Raw genomic sequence first — 15,300 nt, 5'->3', positions numbered from 1 at the left:
TGTCAACACTCGCACCTCAAGTCAAACAGAACAAAGCAGTCAGACACTACAGCCTGTTCCTTTAAGCCAGGAGTCGTTGACTGTGAGGAAAGGCAAAGAAGAGATTGACAAGGGATACAGACAGCTTGTTTCAGTCCTCCATCTGGGTCACCACGTTCCACTGTACAAACACTTGAAGGAACAAGGACAGCAGGAATAGGCCAGAAGAACAGAGCAGCAGTGGAGATTGAGCACACCAGGAAATGTCCTTCAGAATGACTGTGATACACACTAGAGCAAGATGGCACTCAGAGGCATGGCCCCACTCCCTGCTGCTCTGAGTGGAAAGGCAAGAAGGGCAGAAACCACCAGTTTGGTGACTGCAGTGACTGCATCCCACTTTCACTCATTCTAGAGCCTGAGGGAGGCGATTAAGTTTCTCTCTGACAATTTTCATTTCTTCCTCCAGCCTCTTCTCCCTTGCCCTGTTGCTAGCCTCAGAGTCCTGCAGCTCTGCCTGCACGTGTCCTTTGATAGACTGTAAAGGAGAAGGGAAAGGACACTTCATGAGTGGAGTGGCTGCCACTCTTTCACTCACCTGGTTTTGTTGATGGCTCCTGTGCTGATGGAGATTCTCCTCTTGAATTCTTCCCATGTCTTCCCTGTTCTTTCTCTTCACATCCATGATGGCACTCTGAGCTTCGGGCAGCTCTGCTTGTGGCTCTGCCTTGATCTTCTGTGCACACAAATGCAGAGCAAGTGACTGGGAGCTGCCATCAAGCTCAGCTTTTTCCTCTTGCAGCCTCAAAATCACATTTATTCAGCCACTTCTTTCTGCTTCCCTCCCCACATCTGCTTCCATTGCAAACCTCCTGTCCCAGGGCTGATCTCTGCAAATTCCAAGGCCCTGTGCTTTCAGTGCCTGTGGGACTCCTGGCCTCCCCAGTCCCAAGAGCTCTGGTTTATGCCCCTCTTCCTGCCCTTCCCTCTGTCTCCTGGCCAGTCAGGCTCACCTGGCCATTCTCCTGTGGCTCTTCCACCTGCTGCCTGAGCTGCTCTTCCTGCTCTCGGGCTGGGAACAGCTCTCCCTGAGTCTGGCATGGCATCTCTGATGAAGCACTCTGCTCCTGCTCTTTCTCTAGAAGCACCTGAACAGAAAGCAAGAGAAGATGGGTTTCAACTTCCCACATGACCTTTGTGGGTCAAGACTCAAAGACTGCTGGGCTCACACGTTCCAAAAGCACTGTGCTGCTGCTCTGCTGGGTCATTCTCTGCCCGAGAGGAGGCACAGATTCCAAAGTGACCCTGGCCTTATAATCAGGGGCCATCTGGGATTGAAGCTTAAACAGCCTCTCAGGCAGCTGACAGGGAAGGTGAGGCATTTCTCAAGGGTCTGGTGAGGGCCTCCCTCTGCTTCTGCCATGTCCTGTTTGTCTTTCAGTAGTGACTGACACCCCACCATGTCCCACAGCTCCATCCTGGCTCTGCAGGTGGCATCCTGGGTGAGCTCAGCCCTTGTGAGAGACACTCCTGGAGTTCATGTTCTCTTCAGGCCTGCACCAGCATTTCTGCCTTTCTGACATCCACTCTCTTGCTAGAAAACCTGGTCATTCAGGAGATGAGGATGCATGCAAAGATCTCTGATGGAGGTCACAGAGCCTCTATGGCCACCTGAGTACATGGAGGAAGACCAAAGTGTTTCTTCTCCCTCTTTTGTCAACTGAGAATTCTGACCAGCAGAAAAAGACACTCTCCTAAGGTCCCATGAACGAATGCACTTACAGCCCTGAGGAAGCCAGTGAAGGAAACCATGTGTCATGTAATGCATGGCATGTATGACCAGAGTCACCAAACACCACCTAAACATGGAATTGTTGCACCTCTCTAGGACAGGCAGAAATTGAAAGAATTAATAGGAGACATCAGGACACAAAAAGCCTAAGGAGGAAAACAATTCTGAATGGAAAAACCATCATATCTGGAGGGGGAAACATCTCTGCCTGCTCAGAATTGGTCGAGGGAACATGTCTCTAATCCTCTCCAGAAGGGATGCTTTTGGTGATCTTTGCATCCCCAACTGCCTTGGGCCAGAGCCAGGAAGATTCAGTTATGTAAATGTTACATAGATAGATAGGTAGGAAGATAGACAGATAGATCTCACTACTATAATCTCCAGTTACTGCCCTCTCTGTTGCTGCACACATCAAACCTGGTAGCCAGTGTGCCGATCAGCAGCAATCCTGAAATTGTTCTCCTGTTCCTCAAAAAAGCACATTCTTGGGGAATGTGGAGATTGTAGGTCCTTATGGAAAGGAGTCAGACCCAGAGCATTGCAGTGGGAACTGCACTCTTTGTGCATCTGTGCTCGGGCAAGTTCTCTTGGACTCAACCACACTGACAGTGCTAAAGTGGCTGGAATAGAAATGCAGCTCAGCCCCTTCCAGTTTCTGTGATCTCTAAGGAGCAGATGGAATGCAAGGATATTGACCTCCTGCTAAATTTCCAAACACGTCACACAGTGATTCTCAGGGCTGTTGAAAAACAGAGACAGTGTTAAACCCAAAGTGATCTTTAAGGCCATGCATGAAGGCTTGGAAACACAAATGCTCCATCTGCATCAAGGTAAAAAAAGGGTGCGAAATGCCTTCCAGAGCCTGATAAGGGCAGAAAAGAGGGCGCAGCAGCATCCTTGCTTGCTGGAAAAAGAGAAAATGAACAGGGCTTTTCCTCCTAGGAAACCCACAAACCACAAGATGGAAGTGTCAACCACTCCATATCTTAAGCCCTTGGATGCAGGGATGGCAAGTTTGGCACTGAAACAGCCCTTGTGCTGAGCACTGTCCTGCAGGGATTGATGGAAGGTCTGCCTGGAGGTGCCTCAAGAGCCTCCCATTGTCCAGGCTGAAGCTCCCTCAGCACCTCCTCACTGGCCTTGTGCTCCACCCCCTTGCCCAGCTCCCCTGTCCTTCTGTGCACACGCTGCAGCCCCTCAATGACTCTCTGCTTCCCAGGGGCCCACAACTGCACACAGCACTCCAGCTGTGGCCGCGGTGCTGCCCAGCACAGGGCCATGCTCACTGCCCTGCTCCTGCTGCCCCACTGCTGCTGACACAGGCCACCATGCCCTTGGCCTTCTTGGCCCCCTGGCCACACGCTGACTCATCTGCAGCTACTCAAGGCCGGCAGCAACCCCGCGTCCTTTAGGCCCATGCAGCTCCGCAGCCACAAAGGTGCCCATTTCACCTCAGATACAGCAGGAACAACTGCAGGTTGGCCTTCCTGTTCTGAGCAACACAAGACAGCAGTCAAGGACTTGCAGCATCACCCCCACTCTTGGCTCCAATGCACTTGCCAAAGCTTCATTCTTCACCACTAAACAGATCAGCCGAAAGTTTCCCCATCTGGTGTTTGAACCTTCCCAAAAGCCAAAACACAGCTGGGCCAACAGTGTCTCTACAAGTGAAGAATGACTCAAGAAAACTGCAGAACACTCCCACAAGCCAAAGACACCTTTCCAAAAAGGGAAAAGAAGCAAACAAAGCCTTTTGACCTCCAGCACTACCATGTGTGCCCTTGGCCATGACATCGCAGAAGCCCAGAGATGGAGCTTCCCTGAACCAAGCAGACAGAAGCTCAGCTGAAGCCCCCAACTCTGCACTGCCCCAACAGGACAGGTCAAAGGCCAATTTCTCGCTGTCACTCCCTGCAGGAAATGGCTACGTCCTGCAGGATTCCGGTACTCAGCATTCTCGGCCAGACACAGCAAGTGCTGGCTGCTCAGAAACTTGCATCTCTGCCTTGCACTAAAGACAGCGCCCCCCACAACGGGCACTTACTCTCTTGAAATGATGAGCAGGCCATGGTCTGACCATGGCTGGACAAAGGCAGTGGTCGTCTTTCTCATTATCCTTCTCTCTGGCTTCTTCTTCAATAGCAGAGAGAGCCAGGGGGAAGACGGCTCTTGCTTTCCTCACCTGTGGCAAGAGAGAATCATAAGGACACGACGTTACCTGATGCCTATAACCTTGTTTCTCCTCATACCCACCGCCACCTCTTCTAAGGAGAAATCATCAACTTTGTTAGCAATGGCATTCTAAGTCACTCCAACCAGATTAAAATGGGCACATTCAAAAAAACAGCACATGGCTATGACTTCGATATTCCTCCCTGGCTATTTGCAGGAAAATTTATCTCTGCAAAAGGCAGCTTTTGGTTCTTGAAAGCTCTGAAATGGAAAAGTAGGAAAGAGCCAGCAAGGTCTTTGCAACTGCTTAGCAGATATGGAAAAGTAAAAAGGGCTCAGAATCCCTTCCAGTGCCTATAAGGACAGGAAAGTTTTTGCGGAAGCATCCCTACTTGCTGGAAAAAGAGAAAATGAATAGGGCTTCTCCTCCTAGGAAACTCACAAACCACAAGATGGAAGTGGCACCCACTCCAGTGTCTAAAGCCCTTGGATGCCGTGATGGCATGTTTGGCACTGAAACAGCCCTTGTGCTGAGCACGGTCATGCAGGGATTGATGGAAGTCTGCCTGGAGGTGCCTCAAGAGCCTCCCATTGTCCAGGCTGAAGCTCCCTCAGCACCTCCTCACTGGCCTTGTGCTCCACCCCCTTGCCCAGCTCCCCTGTCCTTCTGTGCACACGCTGCAGCCCCTCAATGACTCTCTGCTTCCCAGGGGCCCACAGTGCACACAGCACTCCAGCTGTGGCTGCGGCGCTGCCCAGCACAGGGCCACGCTCACTGGCCTGCTCCTGCTGCCCCACTGCTGCTGACACAGGCCACCATGCCCTTGGCCTTCTTGGCCACCTGGCCACACGCTGCCTCATCTTCAGCTACTCAAGGCCACCAGCCCTGCGTCCTTTTGGGCCACGCAGCTCCCCAGACACAGTGGTGCCCATTTCACTTCAGATACAGCAGGCACCATTGCAAGATGGTCTACCTCTTCCGAGAAACACAAGACAGCAGGCAAGGACTTGCAGCTTAACCCGCACTCATGGCTCCAAGGCACTTGCCGAAGCTGCGGACTACACCAAAATATGCCCCAACAGAAACTGGCCGCTTCTGCTTTTGGCCTCACAAGGAGGCGTCGCAACTCCGCACTTTGTTCCTTTTCCACATGGGACAAGAATGGGCCCCCACAGCTGCATGGACAACACAATCCTCCTTTGCAGCTTATCAAAAGCCAAAAGACAGTGTGCCCAAATTAGACTCTACCAGTGAAGAACTGCTCAAGGAAAGTGCAGACCACTTTCACAAGCCAAACACACCTTGCCAAAAAGGGAAAACAAACAAACCAAGCCCTGGCACCTCCAGCACCTCCTCCTTTGCTCTTGGCCATAGCACTGCAGAAGCCAAGCGATAGAGCTTCCCTGAGCCAAGCTGCCAGATGCTCTCCCAGAGGCACCAGCCCTTTGCGGCCTCAACATGACAGGTCAAAGGCCAAGTTGTGCGGTGGCTGCCTGGAGGAAATCCCTAGCTCCTGGCAGGACTCCAGCACCCCGCATCCTCAGCCTGCAACAGCAAAGTGCTGGCTGCTCCAAAACTGTCAGCTCTGCCTTGCACTAAAGACAGCACCACACACAACTGGCACTTACAGGTCTGGAATAGGGCGGTGAGAACAACGTTGGAGGGTTGTTGTCATCCACCTCATTTTGCTCCTCTTTGGCTTCTTCTCCAGGAGCAGCGGGAGCCAGGGGAGAGACGGCTCTTGCTTCTGTCATCTGTGGCAAGAGAGAAGCATGAGGGACAGCCCGGTACCTATCATGTAGAACCTCATTTCTTTTAACAGCTACCACCACATCTTCTAAGGAAAAAGTCGTAACATTTCATAGCGACAGAGGGGTTCTAAGTCACAGCCACCAAATTAAAAAGAGACAATTCAACAGCACTCTAGATGGATATGAAGTTGATTCTCCTGCCTGGCTGCTATCAGCAAGCAAGGTTATCTCAGAAAAACAGAGCTTTTAGTTCTTGAAAGCACTGAAATGGTAAACAAGGAAAGCAACAGCAATGCCTTTGCTACTGCTGCTGCAGATGTGGAAACCTAAAACTGGATCAGAATTCCATCCAGGGCAGGAAAAAGCAGAAAACGCTGTGCAGAAGCATCATTGCTTGCTGGATAAACAGGAAAATGAACAACCTATCTTGTGCTTGCAAACCTAGGAGCCAACAAACCACAAGATGGAAGTGTCACCCACTCCAGTGTCTAAAGCCCTTGGATGCAGTGATGGCATGTTTGGCACTGAAACAGCCCTTGTGCTGAGCACTGTCATGCAGGGATTGATGGAAGGTCTGCCTGGAGGTGCCTCAAGAGCCTCCCATTGTCCAGGCTGAAGCTCCCTCAGCACCTCCTAACGGGCTTTGTGCTCCACCCCCTTGCCCAGCTCCCCTGTCCCTCTGTGCACACGCTGCAGCCCCTCAATGACTCTCTGCTTCCCAGGGGCCCACAACTGCACACAGCACTCCAGCTGTGGCCGCAGCGCTGCCCAGCACAGGGCCACGCTCACTGCCCTGCTCCTGCTGCCCCACTGCTGCTGACACAGGCCACCATGCCCTTGGCCTTCTTGGCCACCTGGCCACACGCTGACTCATCTGCAGCTACTCAAGGCCGGCAGCAACCCTGCGTCCTTTAGGCCCATGCAGCTCCGCAGCCACAAAGGTGCCCATTTCACCTCAGATACAGCAGGAACAACTGCAGGTTGGCCTTCCTGTTCTGAGCAACACAAGACAGCAGTCAAGGACTTGCAGCATCACCCCCACTCTTGGCTCCAATGCACTTGCCAAAGCTTCATTCTTCACCACTAAACAGATCAGCCGAAAGTTTCCCCATCTGGTGTTTGAACCTTCCCAAAAGCCAAAACACAGCTGGGCCAACAGTGTCTCTACAAGTGAAGAATGACTCAAGAAAACTGCAGAACACTCCCACAAGCCAAAGACACCTTTCCAAAAAGGGAAAAGAAGCAAACAAAGCCTTTTGACCTCCAGCACTACCATGTGTGCCCTTGGCCATGACATCGCAGAAGCCCAGAGATGGAGCTTCCCTGAACCAAGCAGACAGAAGCTCAGCTGAAGCCCCCAACTCTGCACTGCCCCAACAGGACAGGTCAAAGGCCAATTTCTCGCTGTCACTCCCTGCAGGAAATGGCTACGTCCTGCAGGATTCCGGTACTCAGCATTCTCGGCCAGACACAGCAAGTGCTGGCTGCTCAGAAACTTGCATCTCTGCCTTGCACTAAAGACAGCGCCCCCCACAACGGGCACTTACTCTCTTGAAATGATGAGCAGGCCGTGGTCTGACCATGGCTGGACAAAGGCAGTGGTCGTCTTTCTCATTATCCTTCTCTCTGGCTTCTTCTTCAATAGCAGAGAGAGCCAGGGGGAAGACGGCTCTTGCTTTCCTCACCTGTGGCAAGAGAGAATCATAAGGACACGACGTTACCTGATGCCTATAACCTTGTTTCTCCTCATACCCACCGCCACCTCTTCTAAGGAGAAATCATCAACTTTGTTAGCAATGGCATTCTAAGTCACTCCAACCAGATTAAAATGGGCACATTCAAAAAAACAGCACATGGCTATGACTTCGATATTCCTCCCTGGCTATTTGCAGGAAAATTTATCTCTGCAAAAGGCAGCTTTTGGTTCTTGAAAGCTCTGAAATGGAAAAGTAGGAAAGAGCCAGCAAGGTCTTTGCAACTGCTTAGCAGATATGGAAAAGTAAAAAGGGCTCAGAATCCCTTCCAGTGCCTATAAGGACAGGAAAGTTTTTGCGGAAGCATCCCTACTTGCTGGAAAAAGAGAAAATGAATAGGGCTTCTCCTCCTAGGAAACTCACAAACCACAAGATGGAAGTGGCACCCACTCCAGTGTCTAAAGCCCTTGGATGCCGTGATGGCATGTTTGGCACTGAAACAGCCCTTGTGCTGAGCACTGTCATGCAGGGATTGATGGAAGTCTGCCTGGAGGTGCCTCAAGAGCCTCCCATTGTCCAGGCTGAAGCTCCCTCAGCACCTCCTCACTGGCCTTGTGCTCCACCCCCTTGCCCAGCTCCCCTGTCCTTCTGTGCACACGCTGCAGCCCCTCAATGACTCTCTGCTTCCCACGGGCCCACAGTGCACACAGCACTCCAGCTGTGGCCGCGGCGCTGCCCAGCACAGGGCCACGCTCACTGCCCTGCTCCTGCTGCCCCACTGCTGCTGACACAGGCCACCATGCCCTTGGCCTTCTTGGCCACCTGGCCACACGCTGCCTCATCTTCAGCTACTCAAGGCCACCAGCCCTGCGTCCTTTTGGGCCACGCAGCTCCCCAGACACAGTGGTGCCCATTTCACTTCAGATACAGCAGGCACCATTGCAAGATGGTCTACCTCTTCCGAGAAACACAAGACAGCAGGCAAGGACTTGCAGCTTAACCCGCACTCATGGCTCCAAGGCACTTGCCGAAGCTGCGGACTACACCAAAATATGCCCCAACAGAAACTGGCCGCTTCTGCTTTTGGCCTCACAAGGAGGCGTCGCAACTCCGCACTTTGTTCCTTTTCCACATGGGACAAGAATGGGCCCCCACAGCTGCATGGACAACACAATCCTCCCTTTGCAGCTTATCAAAAGCCAAAAGACAGTGTGCCCAAATTAGACTCTACCAGTGAAGAACTGCTCAAGGAAAGTGCAGACCACTTTCACAAGCCAAACACACCTTGCCAAAAAGGGAAAACAAACAAACCAAGCCCTGGCACCTCCAGCACCTCCTCCTTTGCTCTTGGCCATAGCACTGCAGAAGCCAAGCGATAGAGCTTCCCTGAGCCAAGCTGCCAGATGCTCTCCCAGAGGCACCAGCCCTTTGCGGCCTCAACATGACAGGTCAAAGGCCAAGTTGTGCGGTGGCTGCCTGGAGGAAATCCCTAGCTCCTGGCAGGACTCCAGCGCCCAGCATCCTCAGCCTGCAACAGAAAAGTGCTGGCTGCTCCAAAACTGTCAGCTCTGCCTTGCACTAAAGACAGCACCACACACAACTGGCACTTACAGGTCGGGAATAGGGCGGTGAGAACAACGTTGGAGGGTTGTTGTCATCCACCTCATTTTGCTCCTCTTTGGCTTCTTCTCCAGGAGCAGCGGGAGCCAGGGGAGAGACGGCTCTTGCTTCTGTCATCTGTGGCAAGAGAGAAGCATGAGGGACAGCCCGGTACCTATCATGTAGAACCTCATTTCTTTTAACAGCTACCACCACATTTTCAAAGGAAAAAGTCGCAACATTTCATAGCGACAGAGGGGTTCTAAGTCACAGCCACCAAATTAAAAAGAGACAATTCAACAGCACTCTAGATGGATATGAAGTTGATTCTCCTGCCTGGCTGCTATCAGCAAGCAAGGTTATCTCAGAAAAACAGAGCTTTTAGTTCTTGAAAGCACTGAAATGGTAAACAAGGAAAGCAACAGCAATGCCTTTGCTACTGCTGCTGCAGATGTGGAAACCTAAAACTGGATCAGAATTCCATCCAGGGCAGGAAAAAGCAGAAAACGCTGTGCAGAAGCATCATTGCTTGCTGGATAAACAGGAAAATGAACAACCTATCTTGTGCTTGCAAACCTAGGAGCCAACAAACCACAAGATGGAAGTGTCACCCACTCCAGTGTCTAAAGCCCTTGGATGCAGTGATGGCATGTTTGGCACTGAAACAGCCCTTGTGCTGAGCACTGTCATGCAGGGATTGATGGAAGGTCTGCCTGGAGGTGCCTCAAGAGCCTCCCATTGTCCAGGCTGAAGCTCCCTCAGCACCTCCTAACGGGCTTTGTGCTCCACCCCCTTGCCCAGCTCCCCTGTCCTTCTGTGCACACGCTGCAGCCCCTCAATGACTCTCTGCTTCCCAGGGGCCCACAACTGCACACAGCACTCCAGCTGTGGCCGCATCGCTGCCCAGCACAGGGCCACGCTCACTGCCCTGCTCCTGCTGCCCCACTGCTGCTGACACAGGCCACCATGCCCTTGGCCTTCTTGGCCCCCTGGCCACACGCTGACTCATCTGCAGCTACTCAAGGCCGGCAGCAACCCCGCGTCCTTTAGGCCCATGCAGCTCCGCAGCCACAAAGGTGCCCATTTCACCTCAGATACAGCAGGAACAACTGCAGGTTGGCCTTCCTGTTCTGAGCAACACAAGACAGCAGTCAAGGACTTGCAGCATCACCCCCACTCTTGGCTCCAATGCACTTGCCAAAGCTTCATTCTTCACCACTAAACAGATCAGCTGAAAGTTTCCCCATCTGGTGTTTGAACCTTCCCAAAAGCCAAAACACAGCTGGGCCAACAGTGTCTCTACAAGTGAAGAATGACTCAAGAAAACTGCAGAACACTCCCACAAGCCAAAGACACCTTTCCAAAAAGGGAAAAGAAGCAAACAAAGCCTTTTGACCTCCAGCACTACCATGTGTGCCCTTGGCCATGACATCGCAGAAGCCCAGAGATGGAGCTTCCCTGAACCAAGCAGACAGAAGCACAGCTGAAGCCCCCAACTCTGCACTGCCCCAACAGGACAGGTCAAAGGCCAATTTCTCGCTGTCACTCCCTGCAGGAAATGGCTACGTCCTGCAGGATTCCGGTACTCAGCATTCTCGGCCAGACACAGCAAGTGCTGGCTGCTCAGAAACTTGCATCTCTGCCTTGCACTAAAGACAGCGCCCCCCACAACGGGCACTTACTCTCTTGAAATGATGAGCAGGCCGTGGTCTGACCATGGCTGGACAAAGGCAGTGGTCGTCTTTCTCATTATCCTTCTCTCTGGCTTCTTCTTCAATAGCAGAGAGAGCCAGGGGGAAGACGGCTCTTGCTTTCCTCACCTGTGGCAAGAGAGAATCATAAGGACACGACGTTACCTGATGCCTATAACCTTGTTTCTCCTCATACCCACCGCCACCTCTTCTAAGGAGAAATCATCAACTTTGTTAGCAATGGCATTCTAAGTCACTCCAACCAGATCAAAATGGGCACATTCAAAAAAACAGCACATGGCTATGACTTCGATATTCCTCCCTGGCTATTTGCAGGAAAATTTATCTCTGCAAAAGGCAGCTTTTGGTTCTTGAAAGCTCTGAAATGGAAAAGTAGGAAAGAGCCAGCAAGGTCTTTGCAACTGCTTAGCAGATATGGAAAAGTAAAAAGGGCTCAGAATCCCTTCCAGTGCCTATAAGGACAGGAAAGTTTTTGCGGAAGCATCCCTACTTGCTGGAAAAAGAGAAAATGAATAGGGCTTCTCCTCCTAGGAAACTCACAAACCACAAGATGGAAGTGGCACCCACTCCAGTGTCTAAAGCCCTTGGATGCCGTGATGGCATGTTTGGCACTGAAACAGCCCTTGTGCTGAGCACGGTCATGCAGGGATTGATGGAAGTCTGCCTGGAGGTGCCTCAAGAGCCTCCCATTGTCCAGGCTGAAGCTCCCTCAGCACCTCCTCACTGGCCTTGTGCTCCACCCCCTTGCCCAGCTCCCCTGTCCTTCTGTGCACACGCTGCAGCCCCTCAATGACTCTCTGCTTCCCACGGGCCCACAGTGCACACAGCACTCCAGCTGTGGCCGCGGCGCTGCCCAGCACAGGGCCACGCTCACTGCCCTGCTCCTGCTGCCCCACTGCTGCTGACACAGGCCACCATGCCCTTGGCCTTCTTGGCCACCTGGCCACACGCTGCCTCATCTTCAGCTACTCAAGGCCACCAGCCCTGCGTCCTTTTGGGCCACGCAGCTCCCCAGACACAGTGGTGCCCATTTCACTTCAGATACAGCAGGCACCATTGCAAGATGGTCTACCTCTTCCGAGAAACACAAGACAGCAGGCAAGGACTTGCAGCTTAACCCGCACTCATGGCTCCAAGGCACTTGCCGAAGCTGCGGACTACACCAAAATATGCCCCAACAGAAACTGGCCGCTTCTGCTTTTGGCCTCACAAGGAGGCGTCGCAACTCCGCACTTTGTTCCTTTTCCACATGGGACAAGAATGGGCCCCCACAGCTGCATGGACAACACAATCCTCCCTTTGCAGCTTATCAAAAGCCAAAAGACAGTGTGCCCAAATTAGACTCTACCAGTGAAGAACTGCTCAAGGAAAGTGCAGACCACTTTCACAAGCCAAACACACCTTGCCAAAAAGGGAAAACAAACAAACCAAGCCCTGGCACCTCCAGCACCTCCTCCTTTGCTCTTGGCCATAGCACTGCAGAAGCCAAGCGATAGAGCTTCCCTGAGCCAAGCTGCCAGATGCTCTCCCAGAGGCACCAGCCCTTTGCGGCCTCAACATGACAGGTCAAAGGCCAAGTTGTGCGGTGGCTGCCTGGAGGAAATCCCTAGCTCCTGGCAGGACTCCAGCGCCCAGCATCCTCAGCCTGCAACAGAAAAGTGCTGGCTGCTCCAAAACTGTCAGCTCTGCCTTGCACTAAAGACAGCACCACACACAACTGGCACTTACAGGTCGGGAATAGGGCGGTGAGAACAACGTTGGAGGGTTGTTGTCATCCACCTCATTTTGCTCCTCTTTGGCTTCTTCTCCAGGAGCAGCGGGAGCCAGGGGAGAGACGGCTCTTGCTTCTGTCATCTGTGGCAAGAGAGAAGCATGAGGGACAGCCCGGTACCTATCATGTAGAACCTCATTTCTTTTAACAGCTACCACCACATTTTCAAAGGAAAAAGTCGCAACATTTCATAGCGACAGAGGGGTTCTAAGTCACAGCCACCAAATTAAAAAGAGACAATTCAACAGCACTCTAGATGGATATGAAGTTGATTCTCCTGCCTGGCTGCTATCAGCAAGCAAGGTTATCTCAGAAAAACAGAGCTTTTAGTTCTTGAAAGCACTGAAATGGTAAACAAGGAAAGCAACAGCAATGCCTTTGCTACTGCTGCTGCAGATGTGGAAACCTAAAACTGGATCAGAATTCCATCCAGGGCAGGAAAAAGCAGAAAACGCTGTGCAGAAGCATCATTGCTTGCTGGATAAACAGGAAAATGAACAACCTATCTTGTGCTTGCAAACCTAGGAGCCAACAAACCACAAGATGGAAGTGTCACCCACTCCAGTGTCTAAAGCCCTTGGATGCAGTGATGGCATGTTTGGCACTGAAACAGCCCTTGTGCTGAGCACTGTCATGCAGGGATTGATGGAAGGTCTGCCTGGAGGTGCCTCAAGAGCCTCCCATTGTCCAGGCTGAAGCTCCCTCAGCACCTCCTAACGGGCTTTGTGCTCCACCCCCTTGCCCAGCTCCCCTGTCCTTCTGTGCACACGCTGCAGCCCCTCAATGACTCTCTGCTTCCCAGGGGCCCACAACTGCACACAGCACTCCAGCTGTGGCCGCATCGCTGCCCAGCACAGGGCCACGCTCACTGCCCTGCTCCTGCTGCCCCACTGCTGCTGACACAGGCCACCATGCCCTTGGCCTTCTTGGCCCCCTGGCCACACGCTGACTCATCTGCAGCTACTCAAGGCCGGCAGCAACCCCGCGTCCTTTAGGCCCATGCAGCTCCGCAGCCACAAAGGTGCCCATTTCACCTCAGATACAGCAGGAACAACTGCAGGTTGGCCTTCCTGTTCTGAGCAACACAAGACAGCAGTCAAGGACTTGCAGCATCACCCCCACTCTTGGCTCCAATGCACTTGCCAAAGCTTCATTCTTCACCACTAAACAGATCAGCTGAAAGTTTCCCCATCTGGTGTTTGAACCTTCCCAAAAGCCAAAACACAGCTGGGCCAACAGTGTCTCTACAAGTGAAGAATGACTCAAGAAAACTGCAGAACACTCCCACAAGCCAAAGACACCTTTCCAAAAAGGGAAAAGAAGCAAACAAAGCCTTTTGACCTCCAGCACTACCATGTGTGCCCTTGGCCATGACATCGCAGAAGCCCAGAGATGGAGCTTCCCTGAACCAAGCAGACAGAAGCACAGCTGAAGCCCCCAACTCTGCACTGCCCCAACAGGACAGGTCAAAGGCCAATTTCTCGCTGTCACTCCCTGCAGGAAATGGCTACGTCCTGCAGGATTCCGGTACTCAGCATTCTCGGCCAGACACAGCAAGTGCTGGCTGCTCAGAAACTTGCATCTCTGCCTTGCACTAAAGACAGCGCCCCCCACAACGGGCACTTACTCTCTTGAAATGATGAGCAGGCCGTGGTCTGACCATGGCTGGACAAAGGCAGTGGTCGTCTTTCTCATTATCCTTCTCTCTGGCTTCTTCTTCAATAGCAGAGAGAGCCAGGGGGAAGACGGCTCTTGCTTTCCTCACCTGTGGCAAGAGAGAATCATAAGGACACGACGTTACCTGATGCCTATAACCTTGTTTCTCCTCATACCCACCGCCACCTCTTCTAAGGAGAAATCATCAACTTTGTTAGCAATGGCATTCTAAGTCACTCCAACCAGATCAAAATGGGCACATTCAAAAAAACAGCACATGGCTATGACTTCGATATTCCTCCCTGGCTATTTGCAGGAAAATTTATCTCTGCAAAAGGCAGCTTTTGGTTCTTGAAAGCTCTGAAATGGAAAAGTAGGAAAGAGCCAGCAAGGTCTTTGCAACTGCTTAGCAGATATGGAAAAGTAAAAAGGGCTCAGAATCCCTTCCAGTGCCTATAAGGACAGGAAAGTTTTTGCGGAAGCATCCCTACTTGCTGGAAAAAGAGAAAATGAATAGGGCTTCTCCTCCTAGGAAACTCACAAACCACAAGATGGAAGTGGCACCCACTCCAGTGTCTAAAGCCCTTGGATGCCGTGATGGCATGTTTGGCACTGAAACAGCCCTTGTGCTGAGCACGGTCATGCAGGGATTGATGGAAGTCTGCCTGGAGGTGCCTCAAGAGCCTCCCATTGTCCAGGCTGAAGCTCCCTCAGCACCTCCTCACTGGCCTTGTGCTCCACCCCCTTGCCCAGCTCCCCTGTCCTTCTGTGCACACGCTGCAGCCCCTCAATGACTCTCTGCTTCCCACGGGCCCACAGTGCACACAGCACTCCAGCTGTGGCCGCGGCGCTGCCCAGCACAGGGCCACGCTCACTGCCCTGCTCCTGCTGCCCCACTGCTGCTGACACAGGCCACCATGCCCTTGGCCTTCTTGGCCACCTGGCCACACACTGCCTCATCTTCAGCTACTCAAGGCCACCAGCCCTGCGTCCTTTTGGGCCACGCAGCTCCCCAGACACAATGGTGCCCATTTCACTTCAGATACAGCAGGCACCATTGCAAGATGGTCTACCTCTTCCGAGAAACACAAGACAGCAGGCAAGGACTTGCAGCTTAACCCGCACTTATGGCTCCAAGGCACTTGCCGAAGCTGCGGACTACACCAAAATATG

Source organism: Ammospiza nelsoni, unplaced genomic scaffold (genome assembly GCF_027579445.1).
Source record: "Ammospiza nelsoni isolate bAmmNel1 unplaced genomic scaffold, bAmmNel1.pri scaffold_55, whole genome shotgun sequence".
NCBI classification, from domain to species: domain Eukaryota; kingdom Metazoa; phylum Chordata; class Aves; order Passeriformes; family Passerellidae; genus Ammospiza; species Ammospiza nelsoni.
The sequence above is the reverse complement of the archived record's forward strand: the minus strand, read 5'-3'. Positions refer to the sequence as shown.